This window comes from Schistocerca nitens, chromosome 1 (genome assembly GCF_023898315.1).
Source record: "Schistocerca nitens isolate TAMUIC-IGC-003100 chromosome 1, iqSchNite1.1, whole genome shotgun sequence".
In the NCBI taxonomy this organism is placed as follows: domain Eukaryota; kingdom Metazoa; phylum Arthropoda; class Insecta; order Orthoptera; family Acrididae; genus Schistocerca; species Schistocerca nitens.
The window spans coordinates 263,198,934-263,222,646 of record NC_064614.1 but is presented as its reverse complement, the minus strand read 5'-3'; positions in this window follow the sequence as shown (position 1 = coordinate 263,222,646).

The window sequence follows — 23,713 nt, the reverse complement described above, 5'->3', positions numbered from 1 at the left end:
TAGAAGAAGAATGGGTAGCTTTGAGGGATGAAATAGTGAAGGCAGCAGAGGATCAAATAGGTAAAAAGACGAGGGCCTTACCCTTGGGTAACAGAAGAAATATTGAATTTAATTGATGAAAGGAGAAAATATAAAAATGCAGTAAATGAAGCAGGCAAAAAGGAATACAAACGTCTCAAAAATGAGATCGACAGGAAGTGCAAAATGGCTAAGCAGGGATGGCTAGAGGACAAATGTAAGGATGTAGAGGCTTATCTCACTAGGGGTAAAATAGATACTGCTTACAGGAAAATTAAAGAGACCTTTGGAGAAAAGAGAACCACTTGCATGAATATCAAGGGCTTAGATAGAAACCCAGTTCTAACCAAAGAAGGGAAAGTAGAAAGGTGGAAGGAGTATATAGAGGGTCTACATATGGGCGACGTACTTGAGGACAATATTATGGAAATGGAAGAGGATGTAGATGATGATGAAATGGGAGATATGATACTGCGTAAAGAGTTTGACAGAGCACTGAAAGACCTGAATCGAAACAAGGCCCCGGGAGTAGACAACATTCCATTAGAACTACTGACAGCCTTGGGAGAGCCAGTCCTGACAAAACTCTACCATCCGGTGAGCAAGACGTATGAGACAGGCGAAATACCCTCAGACTTCAAGAAGAATATAATAATTCCATTCCCAAAGATAGAAGGTTTTGACACATGTGAAAATTACCGAACAATCAGTTTAATAAGTCACTGCTGCAAAATACTAACGCGAATTCTTTACAGACGAATGGAAAACTGATAGAAGCCCACCTCGGGGAAGATCAGTTTGGATTCCGTAGAAATGTTGGAACACGTGAGGCAATACTAACCCCACGACTTATCTTAGAAAAAAGATTAAGGAAAGGCAAACCTACGTTTCTAGCATTTATAGACTTGGAGAATTCTAGCATTTATAGACTTGGAGAAAGCCAATTATAAACTTGGAGAAAACTTTTGACAATGTTGATTGGAATACTCTCTTTCAAATTCTGAAGGTGGCAGGGGTAAAATACAGGGAGCGAAAGGCTATTTACAATTTGTACAGAAAGCAGATGGCAGTTATAAGAGTCGAGGGGCATGAAAGGGAAGCAGTGGTTGGGAAGGGAGTGAGACAGGGTTGTAGCCTATCCCCGATGTTATTCAATCTATATATTGAGCAAGCAATAAAGGAAACAAAAGAAAAGTTCGGAGTAGGTATTAAAATCCATGGAGAAAAATAAAAACTTTGAGGTTCGCCGATGACATTGTAATTCTGTCAGAGACAGCAAAGGACTTGGAAGAGCAGTTGAACGGAATGGACAGTGTCTTGAAAGGAGGGTATAAAATGAACATCAACAAAAGCAAAACGAGGATAATGGAATGTAGTCGAATTAAGTGGGGTGATGCTGAGGGAATTAGATTAGGAAATGAGACACTTAAAGTAGTAAAGGAGTTTTGCTATTTGGGGAACAAAATAACTGACGATGGTCGAAGTAGAGAGAATATAAAATGTAGACTGGCAATGGCAAGGAAAGCGTTTCTGAAGAAGAAAAATTTGTTAACATCGAGTATAGATTTAAATGTTAGGAAGTCGTTTCTGAAAGTATTTGTATGGAGTGTAGCCATGTATGGAAGTGAAACGTGGACGATAAATAGTTTAGACAAAATGTGGTGCTACAGAAGAATGCTGAAGATTAGATGGGTAGATCACATAGCTAATGAGGAGGTATTGAATAGAATTGGGGAGAAGAGGAGCTTGTGGCACAACATGACTAGAAGAAGGGATCGGTTGGTAGGACATGTTCTGAGACATCGAGGGATCACCAATTTAGTATTGGAGGGCAGCATGAAGGGTAAAAATCGTAGAGGGAGACCAAAAGATGAATACAGTAAGCAGATTCAGAAGGATGTAGGCTGCAGTAGGTACTGGGAGATGAAGAAGCTTGCACAGGATAGAGTAGCATGGAGAGCTGCATCAAACCAGTCTCAGGACTGAAGTTCACAACAACAACAACAACAACAACATTTAAGCGTTTTCTGTCTTATATTAACTATGACTAGGGTTGCCAACTTTTTTGGAGTCTAATAATGTGCCGTATTTCAAGAAGACAGCAATAAGAATATATTTCTAAAAATGAAATATTTTTCCGTATTTACGTATTTGCTTACTTAAAAAACGAATTTTTCGTACTTCTTGCGTTTAATATCGGTTTTAAAACGTAATTAATCGTTCCTACATGATAAATTTGGGTTAAGCTAATAAAATGATCTAGGGGTAGCTTACTTGACTAGCATCGAAAACGTCCTAATCTCGGGTTCAAAACAGCCACTGCTTAAATTTGGAATAAAAATCGTTGACAATTGTGGCTGAAGACTTCCGGCATCGTAAATCACCTTCGTTGTGCCAACAGACGTGTCAAAGAGGGCGAAGGAACGGAATGAAGTTCAGAGCACTGTCGTGCCCTTGGTTGAGAAACTGCCCCCAAAAAGCATAAGAATCAGATATAATCAGCTACCTGAGGATGGCAAAAACAATAGAAGCCTCTGCGTTAAAGACACGTAATTGAAAAAGTGCCGTGGAATTTGCCCCCCATTCTGATCTCTGGGACGGCACTGCCAAGGCGGAGATGACTATGAAAAACAGGGTTATTTTTTACACGTTCTACATGTATGTCAAGGTGTGTCAGAATTTCGAAGGTAGTGGGAAAGCTAGAAAATCTGTGAAGGCGTATCCAAGAGAAGAGATACGCTCATATCACAAGTGTGTCGTGATGAAGAGCGGACTAACATTTGAGGGAATTTTCAGGAAGAATCCGTGTCGAAGGAACGAGTATAATTAAGTACTGAGAAACGATTAGATGGATTCGAACTTCGCTGAGGACGTGGGTACTTCCGTAAGTACGAGTAATGCCAGATTAGGAAGTTCAAAAATGGACATCTCTAAAGAGAGCAATCAAAGAACTTAGACAAACATAGGTACAAGGAAGGTTACAGCGAAGGAACCTTCGATAACAGGATAAATATGTATTCCAGTTTCCCTCTTCCTCTATAGTTTTTGCCCTCTATAGCTCCCTCTAATACCATGGAAATCAGTCCCTGCTGTCTTAATAGATGTCCTATTATCCTGTCCCTTCTCCTTGTCAGTGTTTCCCACATATTGCTTTCCTTTCCGATTCTGCACGGAACCTCCTTATTCCTTATCTTATCAGTCCACCCAATTTTCAACAATTGTCTGTAGAATCACATTTCAAATGCTTCGATTACCTTCTGTCCCGCTTTTCCCACAGTACATGTTTGACTACCATAAATGATGTGTTCGAAACGTACATTCTCAGAAATTTCTTCCTCAAATTAAGGCCTAGATTTGATACTAGTAGAATTCTCATGGCCAGGAAAGCCCTTTTTGCCAGTCCTAGTCTGATTTTGATGTCCTCCTTGCTCCGTCCATTATTGGTTATTTTGCTGCCTAGGTAGCAGAATTCCTTAACTTCATGTACTTCGTGACTATGAATCCTGATTTTTAGTTTCTCGCTGTTCTCATTTCTGCTAATTTTCGTTACTTTCGTCTGTCTTCGATTTACTCACAATCCGTGTTACGTGCTCATGAGGTCGTTCATTCTATTTAGCAGATCATGTAATTCTTCTTCACTTCCACTCTGGATAGCAATGTCATCAGCGAATCGTATCATTGATATGAATTTTAATTCCACTCAGTTGGGCCTTTGTCGCCAAATGATGGGTCTTGCCCACTCGTCTAGGATGCCTAAGGGATGCCTCGTTCTCTGACTGCTATACAATAATTCAGGCAAATAACATTGGTAGTTTTATTTCAGTAAAGCGGACTGACAATACTTATCTGTGAAATTACAATGGTGTCACAAGCGATGCAAACAGTGATGATCTTCGCTATTGACAGAGTCCCAACAAGCAAAGGATGTGGATCATTAATAACTGTTCTCGTAGCACTCTCTGCTACGCCGTGCTAATACTCTGCGAATACTGTCCACTAATGTTTTGCCGAGGCTAGCAGGAGCGGCACTTATATTCACTTCGGCTAGATGCCGCTCCTATCATGACGACGTCCTGGCCTCGCGCACTGTTGGCTGACGTCGTCTCAGTGCCTTCTCTGGTCTTGTGTTCTTCCTCTTCGTTCTGGCACTTGAGGTTACACCAGAACACACACTTCAAACTTTGCTTATTTCCATCATTGCTGATCGCTGTATGCATTGAACAGTAGGGGCAAAAGGCTACGACTCTATCTTACACCATTCTTAATGGCATTGGGCACTATGGGACTTAGCTTCTGAGGTCATCAGTCCCCTAGAACTTAGAACTACTTAAACGTAACTAACCTAAGGACATCACACGCATCCATGCCCGAGGCAGGATTCGAACCTGCAACAGTAGCGGTCGCGCGGTTCCAGACTGAAGCACCTAGAACCGCTCGGCCAACGATTCTTAATCCGAGCATTCGTTTTTGGTCTTCTAATCTTATTCTTCCCTCTTGGCTCTTGGACATAGTGTATGTTACCTGTCTTTCCCTATGCTTACTCGTATTTTTCTCAGAATTTTGAATATCTTGCACCATTTTACATTGTCGAACACTGTTTCCAGGTCGACAAATCCTGGGAACGTGTTTCCATTAACAATCGCAGCGTCAGAATTGCCTCTCTGGCGCCTTTACCTTTTGTTAAAGCCAAACTGATCGTCATCTAACATTTCCTTAATTTTCATCTCTATTCTTCTCTATTTTATTCTTATCAGCAACATATACGCATGAGCTGTTAAACTGATAGTGCGATAATTCTCGCAATTGTCACCTCTTTCAATCTTCGGAATTGTGTGAATAATGTTCATCCGAAAGTCTGATGGTATATTGCCGGTCTCATAATTCTACACACCAACGTGAATAGTCATTTTGTTGCCACTTCCCGAATGATTTTAGAAATTCTGATGGAATATTATCTCTTTTGCCTCATTTGGTCTTAAACTCTACAGAGCTGTCTTAAATTCTGATTCTAATACTGCATCGCCTTATCTCTCCTAAATCGACTCCTGCTTCTTCTTCTACAACATCAGACGTATGTTTCCTCTCGTAAAGGTCTTCAATGCGCTCTTTCCAACTATCCGATCTCTCCTCTGCATTTAACAGTGGCATTGCAAAGAATGTTCAAATGCGTGTCAAATCCTATGGGACTTAACTGCTAAGGTCATCAGTCCCTAAGCTTACACACTACTTAACCTAAATTATCCTAAGGACAAACACACACTCGAACCTCCCCCGGGATCAGCCGCAGTCCATGACTGCAGCGCCTTAGACCGCTCGGCTAATCCCGTGCGGTAACAGTGGACTTCCCGTTGCACTTCTAATGTTACCACCCTTGCTTTTAATTTCACCGAATGTTGTTTTGACTATCCTATATGCTGAGCCAGTCCCTGTGACGGTCATTTCATTTTAGATTTCTTCAGATTTATAATGCTGCCATTTGGGCCTAGCTACCCTGCTCTTCTCATTTATATAATTCCTCAGCGATTTGTGTTTCTGTATTCCTGAACATCCCTGAATATTTTTGTACTTCGTACTTTCATTGATCAGCTGGAGTATTTCTTCTGTTACCCATGGTTTCTTCGCAGTTGCCTTCTTTGTACCTTGAGCCTATGTTTTTCTTTCCCACTTCTTTGATTATCCTTTTTAGAGGTGTCCATTACTCTTCAACTGTACTGCCTACTAAGCTATTCCGTATTGCTGTATCTACAGCTTTAGAGAACTTCAAGCGTATCTCGTCATTCCTTAGTACTTCCGTATCCCACTTCTTTGCATGTTGATTTTTTCTGACTACTCTCTTAAACTTCAGCCTGCTCTTCATCACTATTACATTATGACATGAGTCGATGTCTGCTCCTGTGTACGCCCTACAATCCAGTGTCTGATTTCGGAATCTCTGTCTGACCATGATGTAATCTATCAGAAATGTTCCCGTATCACTCAGTCTTTTCCAAGTATACCTTCTCCTCTTGTGATTTTTGAACAGGGTAAGCGCTATTACCAGCTACAATTTATTACAGAACTCAATAAGTCTTTCCCCTCTCTCATTGCATGTCCCAAGTCCACATTCTAGTGTAATCTTTTGTCATACTCAAGAAATGAATACAGCAATATAAATCACTTATGAAAGAAATGGACAGGAAATGAAGAGAAGCCACCGTGAAATGGCTGTAGGAAAAATGTGAAGAAATAGGAAAGGATGATCGTCAGAGTGAGTGACTCAGCCTACAGAAAAGTCCAAAGAACCTTTAGTGAAATTGAAAGCAGGGTTGATAATATTAAGAGTGTAATGGGAATTCTACTGTTAAACGCAGAGGACAGGGCGGAGAGGTGGAAAGAGTACACTGAAGGCTTCTATGCGGAGTAGTACTTGTCTGATGACTTGATAGAAGGAGAAATTGGAGTCAATAAGGAAAACATGCGGGATCCGTTATTAGTCAGAAGTTAAAAGATCTCTGGATGACTCGAGATCAAATAAGGGAGAAGGAACAGATAACCTTCAACATTTCTAAAGTGACTGAGGGAAGTGGCAGCCAAATAGCCTGGTATGTGAAATCTATGAGACTGCCGACGTACCATCAGACTTTATGAAAAATCTTATCCATACAATACCGATGACAGCAAACGCATAATGTGCAAGAACTACTACACAATCACCTTCACAGCTCATCATCTGAGCCACTGGCTGGAAAAATATACAGAAGAACGAAACAGAATATTGAGGACATGTTACATGACGATCAGTTTGGCTTTAGGAAAGGTAAAGGCAGCAGAGAGGCAACTCTGACGTTGGCTTGGTAGCGGAAGGAAAATCAGGGCACGCTCATAGGAGCTGTCGACCTAGAAAAAGCGTTCGACAATGTAAAATGGAACAAGATGTTCGAAATTCTTAGAAAAATATTAGTAAACTATAGGAAATGGCGGATAGTACACACCATATTCAAGAACTAAGACAGAACAAAAATGGCTCTGAGCACTATGGGACTTAACTTCTGAGGTCATCAGTCCCCTAGAACTTAGAACTACTTAAACCTAACTAACCTAAGGACATCACACACATCCATGCCCGAGGCAGGATTCGAACCTGCGACCGTTGCGGTCGCGCGGTTCCAGACTGTAGCGCTTAGAACCGCTCGGCCACCCCGGCCGGCCTAAGACAGAACAATAAGACTGGAAGACTAATAACGAAGTGCTTGAGTTCAAAAGGTTGTAAGACGGCAAAGCAGTCTTTCGTCCCTACTGTTCAATCTATACATCGAAGAAGCAGTGACTGAAATAAAAGAAAGGTTAAAGAGTGGGATTATAATGCGAGTGAAAGAATATTAATGACATTGGTGTCCTCAGCGTAAGTGAAGAAGAATGACAAGATCTGTGGATGGAAGGGACAATGTAATGAGTAAAGAATATGGAGTGAGAGTAAACCGGAAAAAAACTAGAGCAATGACAAGTACCAGAAATAAGAATAGCGAGAAACTAAACATGAAAATTAGACAAAGTTAGGAAATTCTGCTACCTTGGAAGCAAAATAACTAATGAAGGACGAAGCAAGGAGGACATAAGAAGCAGAATATCACAAGCAATGAGGGCATTCCTGGCAGCGAGAAGTCTACTAGTATCAAACATAGATCTAAATTTGAGAAAAAAATTTCTGAGAATGCGCGTTTGGAGCACAGCTCTATACGACAGTGAATCGCGGGCAGTGGGAAAACCGGTACAGAAGGAAATCGAAATGTTTGAGATGTTGTGATAAAGAAAAATTTTAAAAATCAGTGGGCTGGTAAGGTAAGGAATGAGGACGTACTCAGCAGAATCGGCGAAGGAAGGAAACGGTGACAAGCAATAATCTCCATGGTACTAGAGTTAGCTGTAGAGAGTGGGAAATGTAGAGGGAGACAAAGGCTAGAACACATCCAACAAATAGTTGAGGACGCAGGGTGCAAGTGCTACTCTGACGAGGGGGCCCTTGAGTGCGATGTTCCAAAAGGCCAGTGATGTTTACGGCATTCGATGCTCCACGTATTGTTTGCCACGCAACCACGATATCGGCTGGTAATGGCAACGGGTTGAGGGATTGTAGGTATTCAATGGTGAGCACAGCATGAGGCTACGGAGCCTAGTTGAACTGCTCAGTCGACGAGTAACTCACAACGGAGCTACAGTGTTAGTGGTGTTCGTACGAAGCAGAGCGTTGGCAGCGAGAAACAAAGCAAACATCTACAACAACAGCTGCTAAGTTGATATTTCGTGAGAAAAGAACCCAATGAATTTCGCAGAATGAGAAAGAAGTGGCAGATGAAATATCACCGTTTCTGCAAAACGAGTCAGTGTAGTATGTGGTGTCGTGTACGCTCGGCTGTGCGGACAATGTACGTGAGGTGGTACAATGATGACGATACATGCTTAACAAGTGAAAATTGGACTGAAACAGGTGTCGAGCCGTGTAGTTCAACATCCTTGTCCAACAAAGAACAACGAAGCCCGTCTCCAGTGAAATGTAGTAAAGGACAATTGTTGTCCACGGAGCGGGTACTAAACAAAATTACATAGTTGGAGGATCATCCGCAGCATAGAGAAAACAATTATGAACAGATTTCGAATAACACCGCACATTACGATCGTGTAGTGCATAAGAAAAACGACGGATATGCAAAGGAGGGCAAAAAGTGGTGTTTGCCCGTTTCAAGGATGCCCGATACAATTTATGGGATGTGCATCATAGTGAGTTACTACGTTATGCATATCAAATTGCGCGCGACATGGATTACGGTGACTACAAGGGGCAATTCATGGTTGCATAGCTTCAAACAGTGCTACAGAATTGGAAGATGTAAGATAACGAAATTTCAAATAGAGCGTCAACTTGACGATGTACAAAAAACTGAGGAATGGCCCGAAAACTTGTAGGTGAGATAAACAAACTTATCCCATTGTTCGGTAAGTAATTTGTTTTCAACTCCGACCAATCGGGGTTCGAAGAGGAAGTGCTTATGAAATGAACTATGGAGATTAGAGGTACCAAGTGAGCTGTATCAAGATGAACTAACATCAATGGACTAATGCATTTGCATGCAATTATGCCGACTGTTAATCTGGATGGTAAATTGACTGGAATATTGTTTATTGTGCTGTGAGACGTTCTAGGTGCCTGCCCTCTACGATTCTTCCTCGAGTGCGTGATCATGCAAGAGCAGTAGGGAATGTTTGCGCCACAGCAAGCAAGAGTGGGAAAATGGCGTACGAGAACTCCAACAATGGTATGAGCACTGTTTTCGGCCAATAATCTGGTCAAAATAACTTGCTTTCGCTTGATTCCTGGTTCGCATACAAAAACGATACTCCTTTACAGCAAACTATATCCCTCCTGAAAAGTGTGTGACGTTACAGTTCATACCACCTGGAACCACTGGACAGAAACAGCCTGTCGATGTTGGGCTTTTCCTTGCCTATAAAGCATATCGTAGCACTGGAATGAAACTTTCACTCTGCAGCGGAGTGTGCGCTGACATGAAACTTCCTGGCAGATTAAAACTGCGTGCCGGACCGAGACTGGAAGTCGGTACCGTTGCCTTTCGCGGGCAAGTGCTCTAACGACTGAGCTACCCCAGCACGACTGCCGGCACCTCCTCGCATGGAAACATGAAAATTTCATTCTGAAAACATCCCTCAGGCTGTGAGAAAGCCATGTTTCCACAATATCCTTTCTTTCAGGGGTGTTAGTTCTGCAAGTTACGCAGGAGAGCTTCTGTGAAGTTTGGAAGGTAGGAGACGAGGTACTGGCGGAAGTAAAGCTGTGAGGACGGGTCCTGAGTCGTGTTTAGGTACCTCAGTCGGGCGTCGGCACGGCAGATCAGCGAGTTCGGTCAGAGGGTTAGCTACCCTCTGTAAAAAAAAAAAAAAAAAAAAAAAAAAAAAAAAACTGAGTGACCGGATCAGCGATGAACTTGGAACAGGTGTCATAGGACGTTCGCGGCGAACAAATGCTTCGAACAATAAAGAAAAAATGAAATGAGCAAAGAAAAAAGAAGGTGACTGTAGAGCACTTGCCTCCAAAAGGCAGGGGTTCCGAGTTCGTGTCTCGATCCGACACACATTTTTCATCTGGCAGGAAGTTTCATATAGTATTATCTACAGCTACGCCTTAAGGGATAGCTAGTTTCACGATAAGCTCGACGACATGTTATTTCGCATTCCAGTCACATTTCACCTGTTCTCATAACCCCGTTAACATCAATACTATTCTATGCTGCGGGTAATGGTTTGATTTGAAAATTTATTGAATGTCAAGGCTGAATGTTTGCGAAATGTGATAAATACATCTCATAGAAGGTTGTTCTCTGCATCTCCCGGGTACTCATTTTCTGTCGCCCTCCTGATGCATATGGTAAGTCATTAGCAGCTAACAATTTTCCTGTTATATTTTTTAACGCAACACTACTATAGGTATAACTCACGACCTCGCACCCAAGGGTGGTAAAGGTGTGAGGTAAAGAGCTTAGCATAGGAGAAGAATTTGTGGCTGTTTTAAAAGAAATATTTTTTATTTGAATGTATTGCTATGTCTTCCTCTTCGCGCTGGTTTGTACCCATCATCGACATTTCCCTTTCGGTAACTACTGGAGGTGAGGTGAACAGAAGGCATACAACAATACTTTTAAAAATAGTCTGATGACTTAATCATTTGCTTTTAAGCATGAATTTTCGTTAGGTGAACGTAATTTCTTAACGAACAATGTTTGTCATCATTTGTTAATGTCCTATAATAAATTTACTTTCACAGTATGAATCATCCTTGCAGATACTGTGTATCCTGCTCAGTTTATTTTAAGGATCAGTTTTTATCCAGTTATGCACCACGCCACTGAGAGTTTCGTCAGTTTATCCAGACCAGAAAGTCCACTATTTTGTAAACGCCTATTCACTGAACTAAAGGGTGCTTATTGACAATCAATAACAAGCAAATATAGGAACAACAACAGTGACGATGGGCGATAACAGAATGCTGTGAACAATAATGATTTAACAATGGCAAAGCGATCGAGTGTTTCGGCTCAGAACTGAATGCACCATAGATCAAGCGACTCCAGTTGTCGCTCCTAGCGGTCCAGATTGCTGCGAACGTGGTTACAGAATGTTTATAGTGATGGCTAGAGATAAGTTTAACTGTGAAATTGAAGTTCCCGTGTGTTAATGTGGATGTTACTCCTTTATGCCCGTGAAATACTGAGCCAGCTACTATTCAAAGGCTGGATGTGATTTGTACTTTCGTATCGGTTTATATAATTTTCTACACAGTTTATTTACCTTCCACACAAATAAATTGCTGAATAACTTTTTAAAGACTAGACTTAATATCGTCACAGCTCTTCAGTAAAACGAAATGCAAACTGTCGCAAAATATTTGGCAATGTACCATTCTTCTTCGGGTACCCTCGACCCTTTAAGTGTCAGAATGACCCCAGCCATCAGAACAATGAAATGTAGGTCAATACAGTGAAATATATGTCAATATATAGCCTGTGGGAATAGTAGTCAGTAAAATTGCTAAATTTAACTTCCAAGTCCACCAAGAGTTATGGGGGTGGTGATTATTCATACCAACGAGCACAAAATCGTACGTGGTACTTTCGCTGGTAACTCTGAAAAAATCTGCAGGACGTTATTTATATCAACTTCTATTAGTACACATATGCCCTCAGGAGGAAGCCATCTCCAAAAGGTAAGAGACACACAATCAACTTAAGACAATGAATATAAATCTCCATCAGTATCAGAATTAGTTTCATGACTTCGTAAATGATTCTTCAGATACAGCAAATGGTCTACGCTACCTAGTAAATTTGCACGAGACATTTCACCCACAGGTCCATTTGACACTGTATTACTCAGACTGCAGTTGTGTTTGAAACGGTAGAGATAGTAGCTATATCATATGCATCAGAGTTTCCTCCAAATTCTGAATATCTACCTGCTCTTCTGTAAGCTCTTCCCAAACGTTCATTTCGTGATCTGCCAGAACTTCATCTACCATGATCTATGACACCTTTACAACGTCACTCTGATAGATTTAAAGAAACATTCACGAATGTCAACACGAACCAAAAAAAAAAAAAAAAAAAAAAAAAAAAAAACCAACGTAAAATGAGTGAGTAGTATCTTAATCGCATTGAAATGTGTACGTAAACTGTCTTCGTCATGTTACGTATTTTCAACCATCCTACTATCAGCGTAAATAATTTATTTTATCTTAGTAGTTAACATTTTCAAGATAATCTGTGAAACAGTACTGTCTACAGTGTTCATTTTTCATTATAAGCATTATTTTACAGCACATAATCAGTAAAATTTGATGTAACTAGGAACTTTAATCACGACAATCTATTTGCTTCCATGTAGAGTACGGAAAAAAACTAGCTGTAAACACATATGCTTATGCACGACTCACGTATTTGTTTTTATGTTCTGTAATGTAGAAAATGTTGATGTGAAGTAAACGTACAGTCATTTATATCAGAAGATGTCAGAAGAGTATGTCCAAAAGCGACTAATGGTAGCTGAAAAAAACCAGCTCTTAAGGATGGTGCCTCAAAGACCATCGTTAAATATTCATATAGTTATACACTTAGATCTCACGCCTACCGACTTAAATACATACAAATGATAATACAACTTATCATTGAAACTATTGTGAATATATTAAAGGGGTTAGGAGGTAAAATATTTTTAAAAAATTGATCTTTCAAAAATATACCTATTTTGTAGCTCACATCTTCCGTAATAGTTTGATGTACAAAACATAAATATTTGAGATATTATAAGGCAAGTTAATTGGTCTTAAGTGTACTAAGATGCAGCTCCACACCCCTTTGCACAGCGTTCTTCTGTCATACGTAAGTCTATTACGCTCTCTAGATGTTAGAATGTGTGGCACATGTACATAAAAGGCTTGGCACGAGACAAGATTTGTCAGGACGAAAATTATCTGATGGGAAGGGAATTAAGGAGAGAGGACGACTGACGGATGCAAAAATTGACAAGCTGCAGACATATTATGGCTTGGCAAATAAGAAGGAACACAGGGGACTTAAAAAATATGAAGAAAGCAGTTTGGGTCTTATAATTACACAAAAGTCCACAGACAAAAAACCTATCCACAACTTGTGCCCAAAAGGAAGTGAATCATGGTGTGGCTACCAAATGCCAATCGCTGGTGATGAAAAATTTCATCACAGGAATTCTCTACCAACTGCTGTAATGGAACCCATCAGACCTATGTTCTGGGACCTTGCAAATGGAAGCTTATTGAAGAAATGTCTTCATGGCGGTACCCAAAGTCCAAATGAAAGTTTAAACCAATGTTTATGGGAAAGAATGTCAAAAGCCATTTTTGTAGGAAGAAATGCACTTGCTGTTGGTGTTTATGATACAGTTTCATGTTTTAAATATGGTGTGCAAAGCAGGAAATATATTTTAGAGAAAATGGGAATTAAGCTCGGAGTGAACTGCATCAAAGCTTTGTACGCGATAGTCAGAGAGCGTGTAGTGAAAGCAGATGAATCATTTTTGTTGGTAATAAAATCAAGACGAGTGCATCACAGGAATTTTAGAAGGAAGAAAACTGATTTATAAAATGAAAAAGAACCTGCTTGTGGTGGTGGACAGTTCTAAAAGATTGCCAAATACAGGCAAAAACTTTAACGGTCATTTTCGCAAAACATCCAAAGTAAATATCCTATTACTTTCAAACTTGGTGTACAACTCCTTAACGCAAAACTCTAGAATTTTCCAGATCTGTTAAGAACTGTGGTAAAATTGAGATAATGAACTATACAATTTGAGTTTTGTCGAAAAATGAAGTTTAAAATGTAACAGCTTATTAATTTTTTCGTAAATGAAATAAATTCTGGAGTTTCATACACCTGTAACTATGGTTTCTCTCTTACTTATGAAGAAAAGAATACGTATAGCAACAAATGAAAACAAAAGTAAGTGAAAAAATGATGAAATTTCACATGTAAAACAATTATTTTGCTATGTTATTGAACTTCCACTGCTATGAGTGTGAATCCTGAAACCTTCCTGGTCATTCTGATAAAATTTTATAAATTTATTAGAAAAAGTATAGAAAGTGGAAATTAAAATGTCCTGTGGTGCCTCTCCTGCTCCAAGTCGGCCCGTTTGACGTCCTACTCCCCCTCAATAACAATAAGATCGACTGCCTGTAGTAAATAAAGTAATAAAGAGCATTTAAAACGAGTGGTATATACAAGTGACACTTAAAGGATCAAGGGAACTTTAAACTTAGTACCCCCAACGGAACATCAGCTTAATTAGTTATGTGCTAACTGCATCTGTAACAACCTAATCCTAAACAATATATTAATGAGGCTTAAATGATTAAAATAAGACATTGTCTATTCAGTAGGTAACCAGATGAAAAATTCTTCTATTGGACCACGTGAGAGGCGAATACATTCCTCTTTAAAAGACCGTGACAGAAAAAGTGGTGAACCGGCTGCCTCAGTCCTCATTCGGCCTTCCTTAGCAAAAATTTTGCCATGCGAACATATTCACACTGTTATAACACAGAACATTTTAAATACTTTTACTCAGCCCCTTTTTGTATATAAATCTTCATATTCAGTGACTCCCTCTCACCGCTATTGTTTATATACGTCTCTCTCCCACTGTCTCCTTTTTTCCTACTGATATACAGTAAATCCCACCACTGCTGTCTCCTCTTTCACTTACACTGTCTCCTTTAGTTTTGCTTTGCCACTGTCTTCATCATATCTCAGCAGCTCAAAAATTCTGGAGTCGAACTTACTTTTTCCGCTATACCCACGTCCTTAAAATTCGGTCCAAAATGCGCCCTCCTCTATACCTGCGTGTGAAAGTTCCCCAGGGTGGAAGATTTGAGATCCCCCAAGCCTATGTATTGTCTCCACTCATCTGTTTCCAATGTCTGCTCCTTCTTTTGCTCCCGCTGTTCCTATCTTCATCCATCTCTCTTTCTCGTTACTGCCAATATCTCTCACTGACGATAGATATCTCCTCTCTTTTTGGTTTTCACTGCTGTTGTCTTCATATGTCTCTCTTTCTCTTTCACTGCCACTTTCTCTCTCCCACCAATTCTGCCTCCTCTCTCTTTCCTCTCCACTGGCACTGTTACCTGTCTCTACCACCATCACTGTCTCTCTTCTACTCCATTTCAGTATAAAAAAGTGCGAATATGTTCGCATGCCAAAATTTTTGGTTACGAAGATGGAATGAGGCAGCTGGCCTCCCTCTTTTCTGTTAGTGATTTAAAGATGAGTATGTTCGGCTCTTATGTGCTCCGACTGGAGATTTTTTCTGCTGGTTTCCTTCTTTTCGCTGCAACACAAGGTTTATAAAACAAGTTCTGTAGATTAGTACAGTTTTAACAATTTATTTCTATCCTTCGATACACTTACATACTTTCACGCATATAAACAACAAATGAGTACGCCTAATATAAGCTTAAAACATTAACGTTTAGACCGCAGTTCGTCGCCAATGCCCGACTTATGATTTGTTTATTAAAGGATTGAAAATGTTATTAGAAATATTTTACTGAATTTGCAGTCTTTCCAGTTTCACCTAATTTTTGGCAGTTGTTTAAAGTTCTTTTCAAGCATGTTGTAACTCTTTTTTAGCCCATTTTTTGTCCTGCAATATCAATCTGGGCGTACTTGTCCAGGCATTAAGTGCACGTTATAGGGAGACAGAGCGTCATCAAGTTTTATTGGTGAAAACTGCTGATTAATGACATAGTTTGGTGACCTTAGAACGTATCAGTTAAATCAACATTTACGCCTCTGACAAAATAATACGTGCATAAGTATGGTAACTTTAAACCTCCGGATCTCGGTAACTGATAATGAAATCGAAAAAGATTTCAGGTTTCCCACGAAGATCATCTCTGGTAAAGTTTCGACGATTTGTCGCGACCAGAGGTTATACAGAAGTATTTATTGCCACAATTCATACTTTCCATACCCAAAAATCGTTATTTTTCGGATGTATCTTGATAACGGACACAAATTTTTGAGAACTGGAAAGTGTGGTTCGTAGATGAACGTCAAAGGATGCACAGATAAAATTTGAGCCATTTTCTACGGTTAGTTATTCAATTAATTGCTGCCCACGGCGCGAAAATGGCAAAAACTAGCCTTTGTGGTTTTATGCATAAGTAAGGTAAATTTGAACATTTGTATCGGGGGTATGACGTCGGAAAACGTGTAGAAGTTCCCCGAGAGTATCATCCTAGGAACATACACGAAAAATTTCGACGATCTGCCATGGATAGAAATTATAGAAGTGGCTGTCCCTACAATTTGTACTTTTCGTACCCAAAAATCACAGTTTTTCGGAGTATTCTCAGTAGTGATGGGCTAAACTGCGATTTTCCGATATCAGTGATTTCTGTGAATGCTACTTTTCAGTATCTGTTATTCTTAACTGTGATTTGTCGCAGTTAAGGAACATAGGTCGTGTATCCCTCCGCCACTGCTATTTCTGCGATTTCTGCTACTTCCGCGATTTCTGTGACTTCTGCTACTTCTGCGATTTCTGTGATTCCTGCGATTTCTGCGACTTACCACCGTATGAAAAAGTTACATCTGTCAACACAGAAAATTGCATCTCAACAAAACTGTCATTGGCAAGTATGCTTTACGTTTTTTCTTCCGTTGGCTTTAATTTTGTATTAAAGAAACAACTGTGAAAATATTAATAGTGTAATTAATATGTAAGTAGCCGTACAGTACCGTAATAGTTCTTATTTAGAAAATGAATTCTAACATTTTGTTATGTTCACAGGTACCTGAACTACATTTCAGTCACTCAGTAAAGTGATAACTCTAAATATCATTGTCAACAAATCTGGAGAAATTGCCACTGCGTCTTTAGACCGTTTTCGTCAGACGAGAGGTTAGTTTCTAAGCGTTTCGATGGACTTAATTACTTCAGTGAGATCGTTCTTGCAAATGTGATATTCATTATAGCAAATATTAGCAATCTACTCTGTCAATTATATTGCTAGTAATTAATGACAGCAACAATTGTTTAATAATCCTTGTGTTTTTGCAGACACAGTTCTGACGCTGATTACTGGTTGCTGTACGTATCTATCCACATCAAGGCTGTTGAGAGAGACTCGTGAAGATTCAAGACAGCTCTTAGAGGATTCGCAGTTTAAAAGTGAAATAATTGTGAAATAAGTGTGTGAATGATTAAACTGTGTTTTATTGAAGTTGTTGTGCGATTTTAAAGGAATAATAAATGTCAAATACAGTGAGTGAATAATAAAAATCTCGTTTTCCACATGTTTAAGCCGTATTATACCCATTATTTTCCGCCACTTACATATTGGTAAACACTTGTTGGAGAGTGACATGCCGCCTCCCCCCCCCCCCCCCCACCCTTTCTCCACAATCTTGGTGTGACACTGACCTGTTACATATCCCGAAGTCTACAATATGCATTTTGAGGCTGTTGATATGAAAGTGGGAAGTACAGATCTTCCAGTTAAATCAGGAATAGCTTAAGTGCATTACTTGAAAGTAACACAGGAAAAGCTTACTAATGTAGGTGGTAGTAGTGTCGGCAAAAAGTTCTTGTGTGTGAAGTTGCCATGTAGAACACCAGGTGTAAAACTTTTCTCCCGACTCTTGAACTGTGTCGGAACAAAAGTGAGGCATTCATATGACTTTTTTCATTTCTCTACACTTATACAGATGTCTGAGTTCTGCTGTGTTAACATTGCAAAGTCCTGTAGGCATGTGGAGTATTAACCAAAACTGTCATATTGGAAGCAGAATCAAACAGATTTGTTACATTTGATATTTTCAGGAGAAAAAGGCAATGTTGCCTCTTATTAATATAATACATTCAGAGTCACAGCAGTATTTGACCAACCATAACTGATGCTGAATGTGCATGTCGTCATATAATATAAAGGGCTTATTTCAATAGTGGTACAAGTCCATTACCTCCACTTTTCTGTCTATAATGCTTCTGAAATTAGTGATCCAAACAAACATAAATAAAGGTTCATCTCTAGCAAGAAGCCATATGCTTGAATATTTCTGGTATCTCAACTGCAGATTTTTCAGCGCTCATTTAACTTTACGACTCTGTATCTCAAAATGAACAAAAATGGACTTGTACCACTATTGAAATAAGCCCTTCATATGCACACGCAGCACATCGATCTCGTGAGGCACAAGGCTCTCATAACGAAGTACGTACGTCGGTCAACAGATGACACTAGGAAAAGTATGTTAACTGCGCTTTTTAGTTGCTACTTGCGACTCTTAGTTGCGATTTGTCACAGAAATCGCAGTTTGACTCGGTAGCGAATAGCGTAGTATGAACTTTGCTCAACAGATGGCAGTGCTAACTGTGGTGTCACAGCCAGACACCACACGTACTAGGTGGTAACTTAAATCGGCCGCGGTCCTGTAGTACATGTCGGACCCGCGTGTCGCCACTGTGTGATCGCAAACCTAGCGCCACCACAAGGCAGGTCTCGAGAGACTGACTCGAACTCAGCCCAGTTGTACGGACGACAGAGCTAGCGACTAGACGTACGAAGCCTTTCTCTCTCATTAGCCGAGAGACAAACTAGCCTTCAGCTAAGTTAACGGCTACGAACTAGCAAGGCGCCATTAGCCTTACAGTGATTGTAATTAGAGTCTCACTTGTGTTCACCATAGAGATGTACAAGAAGACATTAAAGATAAGTATATGAGAAGCTCCGTTCTTTTCTTCATAGCATTAATTACGTATCCTGTTCCAGTACTTCACGCCCGTCTGCGTTAGTCTCGCGTGCCCTTTAAGCCACCTCTATCTACAAGGTGTTGGCCCAGCTGCCGACACATCACTAACTGCGCTTTTTAGTTGCTACTTGCGACTCTTAGTTGCGACTTGTCACGGAAATCGCAGTGGGACTCAATAGTGTATCGCAGAGATGGGCGTAGTACGAACTTTGACCCACAGATGGCACTGTTAACCGCGCTTTCTAGTTGCTACTTGCGACTCTTAGTTGCGACTTGTCACGGAAATTGCAGTTAGACTCCATAGCGTACCGCAGAGATGGACGTAGTACGAACTTTGGTCAACAGATGGCACTGTTAACCGTGCTTTCTAGTTGCTACTTGCGACTCTTAGTTGCGACTTGTCACGGAAATCGCAGCTAGACCCGATACCGTATCGCAGAGATGGATGTAGTACGAACTTTGGGCAACAGATGGCACTGTTAACTGCGCTTTTTAGTTGCTACTTGCGACTCTTAGTTGCGACTTGTCACGGAAATCGCAGTTGGACTCCATAGCGTACCGCAGAGATGGACGTAGTACGAACTTTGGCCAACAGATGCCACTGTTAACCGCGCTTTTTAGTTGCTACTTGCGACTCTTAGTTGCGACTTGTCACTGAAATCGCAGAAGGCAGTGCTAAATTCGACCAATAGATGGCTCACGTCTTTGAATGTGAAATACTACTTGCGACTGCTAACTGTGACTGAAATCGCAGTTAGATTCTATAAAGTTGCTACTGTGATATCTGTGACTTCTCAGTCACTGTGATTTCTAACAGATACGCGATTTCCTGCCCACCACTAATTCTCAGGAACCACCCATGAAAAACGGTGCTTTTGTAAGCCGTCTAAGGCCACCATACACCACATCTAAAGCAAAGGAACCAACCCGTTTTCTCTATTTTCATGGGCTGGAGGAAGTGTGTAATGTTTAAATTTTGACTCTATACTCTATGATAACTAGAGTACTATCGTTCTTCCGATAGGTATGCAAGTGGTCCCAAGGCCAAGGTCTATCCAAAACACTTGAGTCTCATATTTTTGATCAATAGAACCTAGACATGATCCCCTCGGAAATCACATTTTCGCGTGCGGTTTCTTGCAGCATATTGGTAGCGTCCACTGTCATGCACAGACTGATTACACGAATATGTATCACGCTTATTTTCACATATGTAGCCCCAGCTGTAGGGTTACTCTCTGGGGGTATGCATGCCCCTGCTGTATACCGCTGATTTAGTTCACGTAAAGAAAAAAAACTGTGGATTGGTTTCACTCAGAAGCGTGTCTGGATAGCCAATACAGTTGAAGCAGTGAAGAGTAGTTTCAGCTGAATGAACGGTTACATGGTGCAACCAACAGAAAACTGCATAGTGGCTTCGCTTGAAGAAGACAGAATGAACGATCCAGTCAATATGCAAAACTACAACTGTCGTCGTCGGTCGTTTTCAGTCGGTTGCTCCCACAGGCTAGCTTACGTCGGAAGAAATGAATGATACGTAAAACTACAAACGACTAAATCGATTATTTTGATTTTGTTGCTCCCATAGACTGGTTCCACTCAAAAGAAGGAATGAATAATTCAATTACCACGTAAGACTACAGTAGAATGAGTCGATCGTTTTTCAACAAGCTACTGAATCGATTGTTTTAATTCGGTCTCTCCCATCACTACAGAAGACTGTCCCTCCCTCAGCTTCCACCGTCTATTCTGTTTCTTACCCTCCGCAGCAGCGCTAGCTCAAATTGAACGGGATGCGATTGAAATGAGTCCACGTGCTTCCATTTGTGGGTGAAGTGAACTGGCAGCTGTGATCCGCGTGGCGGGTGTTGCTCCGCCTTGTCCTCGCACCTGGGCGCCGCCGACAATAGCGGCTTCTGCAGCACTCGCGCAAATAATGACACTTGTTAAGCCTAGTTTACACGACGACATTGGGTTGCGCCACTCGTTGCGTGGAATGAGTTGCACGCAAGTTGTTTCATTTATGACCGTAGACACGGCGACACCAGTATACACTTCAGTTTCGTCGTTTTGTGGGTCTCTTAGTCGTGTCTGAAATGATAGTTTAGGCAGCTGCATGTCGCACGAGTTGTGATGGAGTTAAAGCTCGTTGCGTGGAATCGCTGCATAAGAAAAAAAATAAGAAACGTGTTTCGATTCGTGACTGGATGAAGAAAAGATGTCAGCTTGGTTGCTCAGCAACCTTGCTGAAATAATTTATAACGGAAGATCCAAGAAGTTATTTTAATTATGTTAGAATGTCACCAGAACTGTTCACATTTCTTCTAAATAAAGTTAATTATACATTAAGGAATAAAGGTACTGTAATGCATGCGGCACTGTGTCGCCAGAACTGAAATAACATACCATATTGCGTGCATTACAATTGAGAACACTCAGCATGCTATAACATACGGTTTTAGTTGGTGATGACGCTATTTCATTAACACAAATAATTATTAATATTAACAGTAATAATTATTAACATTAACAACAGTAATTATCCGAATCAGGTCGCATTAAGAAGAGAATGATTTGCAAACTACTCTCTTGAAGATAGATCTGTACAGTGGCATATTTCAAAATTCTAACATATGTGAATAGGGTGCACTGCAGCGACGATTTAAACAGATGAATATTGAGTAAAGAATGCAGCTTCTTGAGTTTGTATAGCCTTCCCTCCTGTCAACAATATTCCTTAACAAAGAGTTGACCAGCTCGAACGATGAGATATTAGTCTTGTAGACGAGAGGATTGCCACAGCTAGAAATACATTTGCTTGTATTTTTCTTAACTCAGTTGTATATGTGCTCCTAACTGAATAAATTTTGCCCTGCAGCTCAGATGCTGTCTCAGCGGCAGCAATATGTTGCTTATTTTTGTAATCAGCATCACTGAAATCTCACAAACACCTATGCAAAGCATAGATATTCAAAAAGCGAATGTTATTCTCCGTTTCTCACTTCATATTTCAGTTTGTCTACATTGTAAGAACACACATAACCTCAAAACTCATGCAACTACTGTCGCCAAAGTTGAAACACACCGAAAGTGTTTAGTTTCACCAACGAGATGCGCAAACGCGCGGCGCGCATGCGCAGTGGCCGGTAGCGCAGTTGACTTTAACTTAGTGTCGCCGTGTAAACTAGGCTTTAGCTGGGTGGTGGACTGGCAATGGACGAGGAACCCTTAAATTCCGTTGGAGTAATTTAAGTTCCTGAGAAACTTATTTCCCCATTACCGTCAAGCTGCTGTACCAGAGAAACTGAAAAAGTTGTGAATGGTGAGCAAAAATTCGAGTAATCGTATGCCACAGTACGTACAGTTCCTTACAAACTAACAGTACAAAAATGTTACTCATAAAAATTTGTCCAGTACATGTTTTCGGTAGAAAATGGACGTCAATGCAAGTGAATCTGATAACACTGTAATCATATGTGTGACAGGTGCCTTTATTCAATACGGCTTAGTTGTGCTGCACAGTTAGATGAATGGGAGGAGTTTCGTGCTGGAATACTGGAGTTGGAGAGTTCGTTTCCAGATCTAGCTGTAGTTTTTATTTATTTTCTAATGTTAGACTGCGCAACATGCTATCAGGTTTATTACAACAGTTCTTAACACAAAAAAGATGCACTATCTATATTCATACTACTATATAAAGCCAAGTCGTCGTGTAATGTTGTTACTAAAACTCTCGAAAAGTTCTTGATCGATTTATTTTACGTTTTTTCTAATAAACGTTTGGACGGGTGTAGGGTACATATTTTTTAACATATATGGTATATAAATGTATACAGGAGGTGTCCATAATTAAAGTTCCACTTTAAAAACGCTGTAGAAAGAAAACACTCCTCGTGATATCCTGTCAGAGAGGTCACAGTTTCTAGTAATTGACGGAAAGTCATAGAGTAAAATGTAAGTGATTTCTGACGTTCCCCAAAGTAGCGTTATTGGCCCTCCGCTGTTCCTTATCTAAATAAACGGTTTAGGAGACAATCTGAGCAGCCTTCTTAGATTCTTTGCTGATGATACTGTCGTTTATCGTCTCGTAACGTCATCAGAAGATCAAAATTATTTGCAAAACGATTTAGAAAAGTTATCTGGATGGTGCGAAATATGGCAAGTGGCCCTTAATAACGAAAAGTGTGAGGTCATGCTCATGAGTGCTAAAAGGGATTCATTGAACTCCGGTTACCTGGTAAATCAGTCATATCTAAAGGCCGTAAATTCAACGAAATACCTAGGAATTACAGTTACGAACAACTTAAATTGGAAAGAACATATAGAAAATGTTATGGGGGAAGGTGAACCAAAGACAGCTTTTTATTGCTGAACACCTAGAAGATGGGACAGGTCTACTAAAGACATTCCCTACACTATGCTTGTCCGTCCTCTTTTGGTGTATTGCTGCGCAGGGTATGATTCGCACCAGATAGAATTAACGGTCTACATGGAGAAAGTTCAAAGAAGAGCAGCACGTTTTGTATTACCGAGAAGTAGGGGAGAGAGCTATTGCAAAATAGGATATTGATCTGATATATAGCTGAAGCATCTAATACAAGGTGAACATTACCACGGTGTCTAGCAACTGATAATAAAGGACTGCAAAAAGATGACAGTGAGGACTATACAATTTTCCACTTGAGCATTTGTCCTATTTCGTTTTTGACCACCTCTTGTTTCATACGTGGGATGGAGCATGTGTTACAATACCAAATTTCTTGTGGGTGTACTTTCATGTGATACTGATCAGCACAAATAACACCTGTTTTTTTTCTCAAAAAATTGCAGAAATTTAAAAAGTAAATCCTTTAGTTCGG